The 10,107-nt window shown below is 38.8% G+C and overlaps 1 long non-coding RNA gene across 2 annotated transcripts; it reads left to right on the forward strand.

The window, feature by feature from the left end:
* Positions 1 to 4,894: 4,894 nt before the first annotated feature.
* On the forward strand, positions 4,895 to 9,318 carry LOC127533600 (uncharacterized). Of its 2 annotated transcripts, XR_007941363.1 has the most exons (5): positions 4,895 to 7,376; positions 7,575 to 7,610; positions 7,719 to 7,850; positions 7,923 to 8,024; positions 8,115 to 9,318. It is a non-coding gene; the product is annotated as an uncharacterized LOC127533600 (long non-coding RNA). The 2 variants fall into 2 exon arrangements; XR_007941362.1 differs by having other exon boundaries at positions 7,719 to 8,024.
* Positions 9,319 to 10,107: the final 789 nt, after the last annotated feature.

Below are 10,107 nucleotides of genomic sequence, written 5' to 3' on the forward strand. Positions count from 1 at the left end.
CATGTTCTTCTGTAAACGGGCTCTACCTTAAGCAGTTCTTTCTCATATACATTCAGCAATGTGTCATACAATAGTCTTTGTAAACCAAAAATAAGATATCTTTAAAGGGATAACATGTTTTCATTTATTTTTGTACTTCTATGTTGAATGTGAATCCACTGAGATGCTGCAGCTTAATTTAGTTGTAAAATGTGCAAAGACAATAAAGAAAGAATATTCTCTCTTTACATTTGGTAATATATTTCTATGTATTTCCACTTTTCTTTACAGTTTTCTGTCACTGTGAGTCACTGTGAACTCCTTAAACTTAGTTCTAAAAATGGAAAAAAGACACAAAGGCTGCTCCTGTAGGACATAATCATGATAGCCGTATATTTCATGTACATACATGATGTAATCTGAGTTATCCAACATGTAGACGGCTGGAGAGGCTTTCTATACATAAAAACAGGAAGTTCATACAGTTCCAGGAAGTCCAGCGGCTCTTCAGACTCAGTGTCTTTGTGTTCCATCATGTATGTTGAGCTTTTATTCCGTGTTGGATCAGACGAGCTGCAGGCGGCGGCTCGACTCATTACAGCGGATCTGGAGGCACAAAGGATTCTGGGAGGAAACAAACTGTGAGCGCTGGCCGGGAGTCTGTCCCACATTATGCCCGACTGGAATTAGGTCTGTGTGTCGAAACACTTCAGACCACCAGCGTCACGTCTGTCTGCTGCTGAGGAGAGTCTGACTGCAGAAACTTTGTCCTTCATCTGGTCAGAACATCAAGAAAAACGTGGAAAACCCTCTGAGTGAAGCACAAGACCTCCTGCATCTGGTAGAGGAAGAACCGACCGTAAAAATACAGACAAGTTCCAACAGTGGTCCACCGTTTTATAAAATGCTGTTAACACCGATTAGTGTCGCCAAAAACAAGACGACTGTTAACAGCAGGATGAATGACACAAAACAACACAAACAAGACACAAAATTACCCAAAACAACAAAAACAAGGCAGTAAATGACACAAAAAGACACAAAACCCCACAGAACAACACAAATGAAACACAAAATGATGCAAAACATTAAATACAAGACACAAAACTACAAAATGAGACACAAAACGTCACAAACAACACACAAAATGATGTAAAGAAGACACAAAACAACACAAACAAGACACAAAATTACCCAAAATAACAAAAACAAGACAGGAAATGACACAATGAGACAAAACATCAAAAACAAGACAGTGAATGACACAAAAAAGACACAATACATTATAAACACACAAAATGGTGTAAAGAGGACACAAACAACAAAAACAAGATAGTAAATGACATAAGAGACACAAAATGTCACAAACAACACAAAAATGACGTAAACAAGACATAAAGCTGCACAACCATAACACAAATGAAACACAAAAAGACTAAACGGATCTAAAACTACAAAAATAACACGCAAAACATCACCTACCAATTGCCTGAAAACACACTCAGGACGGCTCATAAATTATTCAAAATAACGACAACTCATCCAGAATTAATAGTTTGTTGAAAATGATTCAAAACTCTCCCAAAATGTTGCACAAAAAATCTTCAATATGACTCAAAATTATCCCAAAGGACCCAGAAAGTGTCTAAAATAACAAAAATTTGTCTAGATTGATTGAAAACCTGCACAAAATGACAACATTTGGTCAAAAATAACGACAACAGAACCATCTTGACCATCAGAATGACTAGCTCATCAGAATGACTCCACCATCTTGTATTTGTTGGACACTGTGGAGTCCAGAGATTTAAAAAAAAATAAACAAAATGATTAAAAAAAAAAACCTGTGTAAAATCTCTGAAAATCATGTAAAATGTCCAGAATCCTTAGAAAAGAATCAATATTGTCTAAAAATACTGAAAATTTGTCGAGAAAACCTTTAAACCCACGTAGTTCTGACCCCAGCACAGTTTTTATCTTTTACATGTCAAATTTATTTACTAGATTTTTACTTAACATTTCTAAGAAATGATGTTTGAAAAGTGGAAGCTTGATTTCATGTTTTATGAGGCTCATGAGCCAACAGGGTCAGGGCTCCACCCTCCACCGGCCGGAGGATTCAAGGATTCAAGGAGCTTTACTGTCACTGCATTTCTGCAACCAAACTTTGTTGGCACTTCCAAAAAAACAAAAACAACTCAGTATAACAAACAACAAACAGCTGTATAAAACAAGTATTAAATATATATGTACCCTAGTAAATAGAGACAAGTATTTTAACAAAAAATTGTGAAAGGTCAAGACGACTTCAACTGAAGACACAATGAATGTTCCTCAGAGATAATGAGATTAGAGCAGAGGAATGAGGAATGAGGCCGTCTTCTCTCCTGTAACGTTGTTTTCTCTGATTATAAAACCGTTTAATGACGTCAACGCAGTTCGTTTAGCCTCCGACTTCCTGATGTGACCCAGATGTTGAAACTCCAGCAGATCTGGTGAGTCTGAACGGTAGGAGTTCCTCTGAAACATCGGTGGTTCACAGCTTCACACATCAGTTACCTGACAGGATCCACGGCGCTGACCTGCTTCTGAATGGGATCTTATAAATAGTAAATGGTTGTATTTATATAGCGCTTTTATCCAAAGCGCTTTACAAGATACATCACATTCACCCATTCACACACTGATGGCGGAAGCTGCCATGCAAGGTGCTAACCACGACCCACCAGGAGCAATTAGGGGTTAGGTGTCTTACTCAGGGACACCTCGACATGAGCACAACGGGCCGAGGATCGAACCGGCAACCCTCCGGTTGCGAGACGGCCACTCTACCCACTGAGCTATACCGAGGACATCATCATCATCAGACGGAGCTGGTAGAAGATAGATGGAACTGGTAGAAGGTGGATGGAGCTGGTAGAAGATGGATGGAACTGGTAGAAGGTGGATGGAGCTGGTAGAAGATGGATGGAACTGGTAGAAGATAGATAGAACTGGTAGAAGATGGATGGAACTGGTAGAAGATGGATGGAACTGGTAGAAGATAGATGGAACTGGTAGAAGATGGATGGAACTGGTAGAAGATGGATGGAGCTGGTAGAAGATAGATGGAACTGGTAGAAGATGGATGGAGCTGGTAGAAGATGGATGGAGCTGGTAGAAGATAGATGGAACTGGTAGAAGATAGATGGAACTGGTAGAAGATGGATGGAGCTGGTAGAAGATGGATGGAACTGGTAGAAGATAGATGGAACTGGTAGAAGATAGATGGAACTGGTAGAAGATGGATGGAGCTGGTAGAAGATGGATGGAACTGGTAGAAGATAGATGGAGCTGGTAGAAGATAGATGGAACTGGTAGAAGATGAATGGAACTGGTAGAAGATGGATGGAACTGGTAGAAGATAGATGGAGCTGGTAGAAGATAGATGGAACTGGTAGAAGATGGATGGAACTGGTAGAAGATGAATGGAACTGGTAGAAGATGGATGGAGCTGGTAGAAGATAGATGGAACTGGTAGAAGATAGATGGAACTGGTGGACGTAGATGTAGACGTAGACGTAGATGAAGATGATAGATGTAGATGGAGATGATAAATGGAGATGACAGATGTAACTGACAGCTGGTAGACGGTAGATGGAGATGATATGCGTAGACGTAGTTTAAGATAATAGACGGAGCTGGTAGCTGGTAGACGGAGCTGATAAATGTAGGCATAGATGGAGATGATCAATGGAGATGACAGATGGAGGTGACAGACATAGATGTAGATGATGGATGTAGCTGGTAGATGGAGATGACGGACGTAGATGGAACTGGTAGCTGATAGATGGAGATGGTCTGCAGGTGTTTGAGCTGCTTATAAAACTGACATTAAAGCAGTGATATTAAACTCATCATACGTAGTATTTATCTGCCAGAGCTGGTGATGAATCTCTGAGGATTCATCTTCAGAGGCGGCTGCAGAAGTAGGTCAGTGGGCTGCAGATGAGCAACAGGCCGAAGGCTGATTAACGTCCATCTGATCTGGATTCATAACAGGATGGAGGTTCACACATCTACAGGCTGCTGGGTGTTAATCAGAGCAGCTGGAATCCTCCTGGACCTTCTAGTGTTGTCTCCATATGGGTCACTGAGATGGTCAGAATCAGAAAAATGTTAGAATTATCCTCTAATCACTGAACCTGAATGTTTTCAGTGATTCACCGCTAACAGAAGTAGAGCAGCAGGATTTACTGCTGCTGTACGGAAACCTGATGCACAAAGTGGTGATTAAAGCAGATCAGCTGACGAGTCAACATCCGACAGTAAAGATCATATTTCTGAGTTATCAGATCGTCCTGATACAGAAGCTGTCCTCGTTATCAGCAGGAAAACCTCAGATTAATGAGAAACTGCAACAAAAAGCTCCGAAAACAGCTGCATGTGAAGAAACACAAGAAACCAACCATGAGCATTACTGTCATTTAGAAAATAAATTCCAGATTTTCATTTTAGCAAGTATTAGTTTCAGATATTTCACAGTCTAAATAAACATTAAATGTGAACAGACAAGATTTTTGCTTTACTTTTGTTTAAAACAGAAATAGGGATGAAATAAATCTAAATTAGAAATGTACATTTTATTGTACAATGTGTTTTTTTAAACTTGTTGCTTCAAAATTGATTGAAAACTAATTATTTGCATCAGAACATATCAGAGTATCTGTCAGAGATAAAGGAAGCAGTAAACACTGTAAAATCTAAACAAAAAAACAAACAAAAATGAATTAAAAGTAGTTTAATTTTACCCATCCCATACAGACAGTACTGGCCTAGACGGTGCTACATCAACATGCAAACTGATACATCAACGTGCTAATGGTGCTACATCAACATGCTAACTGATACATCAACATGCTAACTGATACATCAACTTGCTAATGGTGCTACATCAACATGCTAACTGATACATCAACATGCTAACTGATACATCAATGTGCTAATGGTGCTACATCAACATGCTAACTGATACATCAACATGCTAATGGTGCTACATCAACATGCTAACTGATACATCAACATGCTAATGGTGCTACATTAACATGCTAACTGATACATCAACATGCTAACTGATACATCAACATGCTAATGGTGCTACATTAACATGCTAACTGATACATCAACATGCTAACTGATACATCAATGTGCTAATGGTGCTACAACCACATGCTAACTGCTACATGCACATGATAACTGATACATCAACATGCTAACTGATACATCAACATGCTAATGGTACTACATCAACATGCTAACTGATACATCAACATGCTAATGTTGCTACATTAACATGCTAAATGATGCATCAACATGCTAACAGATATATCAAAATGCTAATGATGCTACATCCACATGCTAACTCATACATTACCTTGCTAACTGAGACATCAACATGCTAACTGATACATCAACATGCTAATGGTGCTACATTAACATGCTAACTGATACATCAACATGCTAACTGATACATCAACATGCTAATGGTGCTACATTAACATGCTAACTGATACATCAACATGCTAACTGATACATCAATGTGCTAATGGTGCTACAACCACATGCTAACTGCTACATGCACATGATAACTGATACATCAACATGCTAACTGATACATCAACATGCTAATGGTACTACATCAACATGCTAACTGATACATCAACATGCTAATGTTGCTACATTAACATGCTAAATGATGCATCAACATGCTAACAGATATATCAAAATGCTAATGATGCTACATCCACATGCTAACTCATACATTACCTTGCTAACTGAGACATCAACATGCTAACTGATACATCAACATGCTAACTGAGACATCCACATGCAAACTGATATATCAACATGCTAACTGAGACATCAACATGCTAACTGATACATTCACATGCTAACTGATATATCCACATGCTAACTGATACATTAACATGCTAATTGATACATCCACATGCTAACTGATATATCAACATGCTAACTGATACATCCACATGCTAACTGATATATCAACATGCTAACTGAGACATCACCATGCTAACTGATACATTCACATGCTAACTGAGACATTCACATGCTAACTGATACATTAACATGCTGAGACATCCAAATGCAAACTTTTGCATTAACATGCTAACGGTGCTACATCAACATGCCAACTGCTACATCAACATGCTAACAGATACAAAACCTGAACATGACAACCTAAGGAAACAGTTAGCATCCATGCTAAGATTATATTTTAACGAAAGGACATCTGAACACAGCTGTACATGTCATGATTTATTTTCTTTCTAATTGTCTCCACTTTTCATTCATCAGAAATGCTTTTTCTGGAATATCTTGAACATTCCAGCCTCACTGTGTTGCTGACAGGAAGTATACTAGAAGTTCTGAATAAATGTCAGCATGAATGTTTTCCAGTTTCTGCCCTCTGAGTGTGATCCAGGCTTCTTCTTCTGCTCAGATGCAGACTGAATGCCAGCCGATCCAGAGATTTATTATCACTTCCTGGACAGTAGCTGCTTGGTGCAAACACTCGGCGTCACCATGGCAACAGGTTGAGTGTAACTCTGTGCTGTCGGAGCTTCGTTCTGAGCCATCGACTGGCCGTTTGCCCCAAAGGCAGCCGTCGCTCCGCTGACCTCCTTCCTGAGCCAAGATGGCCACCGTCCAGTGAATCAGTGGAGTCACATGCTGCTGTCAAGAAGTTTAATCACAAGTTCCTCGTTTGTGGAAGATGGTTTATTATTATCAGACTTTCATTATTTGGATAAACGCACATCATATCAGCAGACTGCATTAATTACACACTAAATAAATAACAATGTGCTGCATAACAGGAAGTCTTTTCTGTTATCAGGAAGTGGATTTCAGGTGTAATATTCCATCATCATGTAGGTCAGTGTGTTATCTCAGGCATCAGTGCTGCTGCATCAGATTCTGTTCTGTTTATTTATTCATTGTTTGAAACCCAAAACTAAGCGCTGGTAAATATTTTGGGCTGAATTTTGAGACTTTTATCTGTTTTTAGACCTGAGAATTTTTTACATTTTCACCTTAAAAACACCCGTGAAGCCATTTTAATGGCTCAGTATCTCCAGAAACCAAACTTATAATGTTGAAGAGATTCTAACATCAGAGACTGAGAAGAAGTTCTCATGGAGGTCTAGATGTTCATGGAGGTCTAGATGTTCATGGAGGTCTAGGTGTTCATAGAGGTCTAGATGTTCATAGAGGTCTAGATGTTCATAGAGGTCTAGGTGTTCATAGAGGTCTCGGTGTTCATAGAGGTCTAGATGTTCATAGAGGTCTAGGTGTTCATAGAGGTCTCGGTGTTCATAGAGGTCTAGATGTTCATAGAGGTCTAGGTGTTCATGGAGGTCTAGGTGTTCATAGAGGTCTAGATGTTCATAGAGGTCTAGGTGTTCATAGAGGTCTAGGTGTTCATAGAGGTCTCGGTGTTCATAGATGTCTAGATGTTCATAGAGGTCTAGGTGTTCATAGAGGTCTAGATGTTCATAGAGGTCTAGGTGTTCATAGAGGTCTAGGTGTTCATGGAGGTCTAGGTGTTCATGGAGGTCTAGATGTTCATAGAGGTCTAGATGTTCATAGAGGTCTAGGTGTTCATAGAGGTCTATGTGTTCATAGAGGTCTAGATGTTCATAGAGGTCTAGATGTTCATAGAGGTCTAGGTGTTCATAGAGGTCTAGGTGTTCATGGAGGTCTAGGTGTTCATAGAGGTCTAGATGTTCATAGAGGTCTAGATGTTCATAGAGGTCTAGATGTTCATAGAGGTCTAGGTGTTCATGGAGGTCTAGATGTTCATAGAGGTCTAGGTGTTCGTGGAGGTCTAGGTGTTCATAGAGGTCTAGATGTTCATAGAGGTCTAGGTGTTCATAGAGGTCGAGGTGTTCATGGAGGTCTAGGTGTTCATAGAGGTCTAGATGTTCATAGAGGTCTAGATGTTCATAGAGGTCTAGGTGTTCATGGAGGTCTAGATGTTCATAGAGGTCTAGGTGTTCGTGGAGGTCTAGGTGTTCGTGGAGGTCTAGATGTTCATAGAGGTCTAGGTGTTCATAGAGGTCGAGGTGTTCATAGAGGTCTCGGTGTTCATGGAGGTCTAGGTGTTCATAGAGGTCTAGATGTTCATAGAGGTCTAGGTGTTCATAGAGGTCTAGGTGTTCATAGAGGTCTAGGTGTTCATAGAGGTCTAGATGTTCATAGAGGTCTAGATGTTCATAGAGGTCTAGGTGTTCATGGAGGTCTAGGTGTTCATAGAGGTCTAGATGTTCATGGAGGTCTAGATGTTGGTGGTAGATGTTCAGAGCCTCTTCGTGTTGATTACAGATATTTTAAAATAATTCAACACGTCATGATAAATGTAATTTTTATTGAAACATCTTGACAAGAAAATAATTCAAAATACTGAACGTTCCTCAGTGGATTCACACTTCATTCAGTCGCTGAAAGGACATTTTAAAAAGTTATTTCTAACAATAAATTGCAATAACAAACAATCCCCTTTTCTGTATCTGCTGCTAAAAGTTCACATTTCTGATCTGACATCAGCAGACGGTGAAATCAGAGCGACTAAATCTAAACTCTGAACTTTAGCTCTGATTGTCAGACGTCACAGCTGAACATCGCAAACCTGAAACCTGCACCAAACCACCTGATTTTACTCAACTTCTTCTGTTGCCGTCGTTACAGGAAAAGAGCACCAGTTTCGTCATAACAACACATTTTATCGCATAGAGTACTTGAAGACGATTTACTCAGAAGGATGAAGAAATAAACATATGGTGGAAATCAGAAGGCAGGAAAATGACGGGTGACGAGCAGAAAAACAGGCGGTGCCTGAAGAAATGAGTGCTATTTCTACATCGTTTGGTGATTTCAGGCTGATTTTCTCTGAGGGTTTGTTCTTCGCTCTGCTGGTAATTTCTCTCCTTTCTGTTCTCCGGTTTGTTTGTCTCTTATGTGACTGAACCTGAATGACATTACTGATGACCTCAATAATCAGCTGCTGATGGAAAACAAGATGTGGTGCTTCTTGTTGTTTTTGTTTTTATCACTCAGACAGAATCTTTCACACGTGAATCTGTTTATTGTTTATCTCCATCATCTTATTCTCTGTTTTCTCTGCTTTAACCACGCAGACCATGAATCGTCTTATTTCTGTAAACATCTGCTCATTTTCCTGCAGAAACAAACCAAATATATTCTTTTATGTTGAACTCTGATGTGTTCAAACCTGAAACTCTGATCACAGATGATAAAAGTCTTCATGGGTTTTCTTTTTGACCAGATTTCCTTCTTCAGGCTCCATTAACACTCGTGTCGTCCTGCGGGTCAAAACTGACTCGTTTTAAAGTTTGAAAATGTGGAAGACAATATATTTTAACAGTGAAACTTCTGATGTCCACAATTTCAACATTTTTGGGAAATTTTTGAACATTTTTTGATACAAAAAAGAAACGTTAAAAATGTTTCTTTAAGAACATTCACATAAAAATCAACCAAAATCCAGTGAATTTCGCTGGATTTTTTCCCCGAATGTTCGTAAAGAAATTATCAGAAGTTTAACTGATACATATGGAATCATTTTAGATATTTGTAGGATTTTTTTGGAAGATTTTTACTAACTTTTTGAAAATATTTACAATTTTATTTTTTTAATTAATATTTCTTGTCGAGATTGGGGATTTTTTTTTTTTTTTAAAAATAAAACTGTTCAGGGAAACTTTTAAGGAATTATTGAAGTTTTCTTCCTGAAGGTTTTGCAAATTTTCAGAAATTTGGGGAATTTTTTATTTTTATTTTTGCTGAATTCTGTATTTTTTTCAGACAAAGAAACAAATTTTTTTGGTGCCCGTAAATGAGGACAACAGGACGTTAAAAAGACATTTGAAGCATCATGTGACCGATCCCTTCAGTCAGAGCAGCAGGTTAACGAATATTAACATTAATTATGAAATGAGTCCACAGATGACTGTTGTAGAAAACTTTAAGTGGTTTTCAGTTAATTTATTTATTTCTCACTTCCAGCTGCACATCAGAGCTCTGAAACTTAAAATTTCATTCTGTCCCAGA

Source organism: Acanthochromis polyacanthus, chromosome 4 (assembly GCF_021347895.1).
Source record: "Acanthochromis polyacanthus isolate Apoly-LR-REF ecotype Palm Island chromosome 4, KAUST_Apoly_ChrSc, whole genome shotgun sequence".
In the NCBI taxonomy this organism is placed as follows: Eukaryota; Metazoa; Chordata; class Actinopteri; family Pomacentridae; genus Acanthochromis; species Acanthochromis polyacanthus.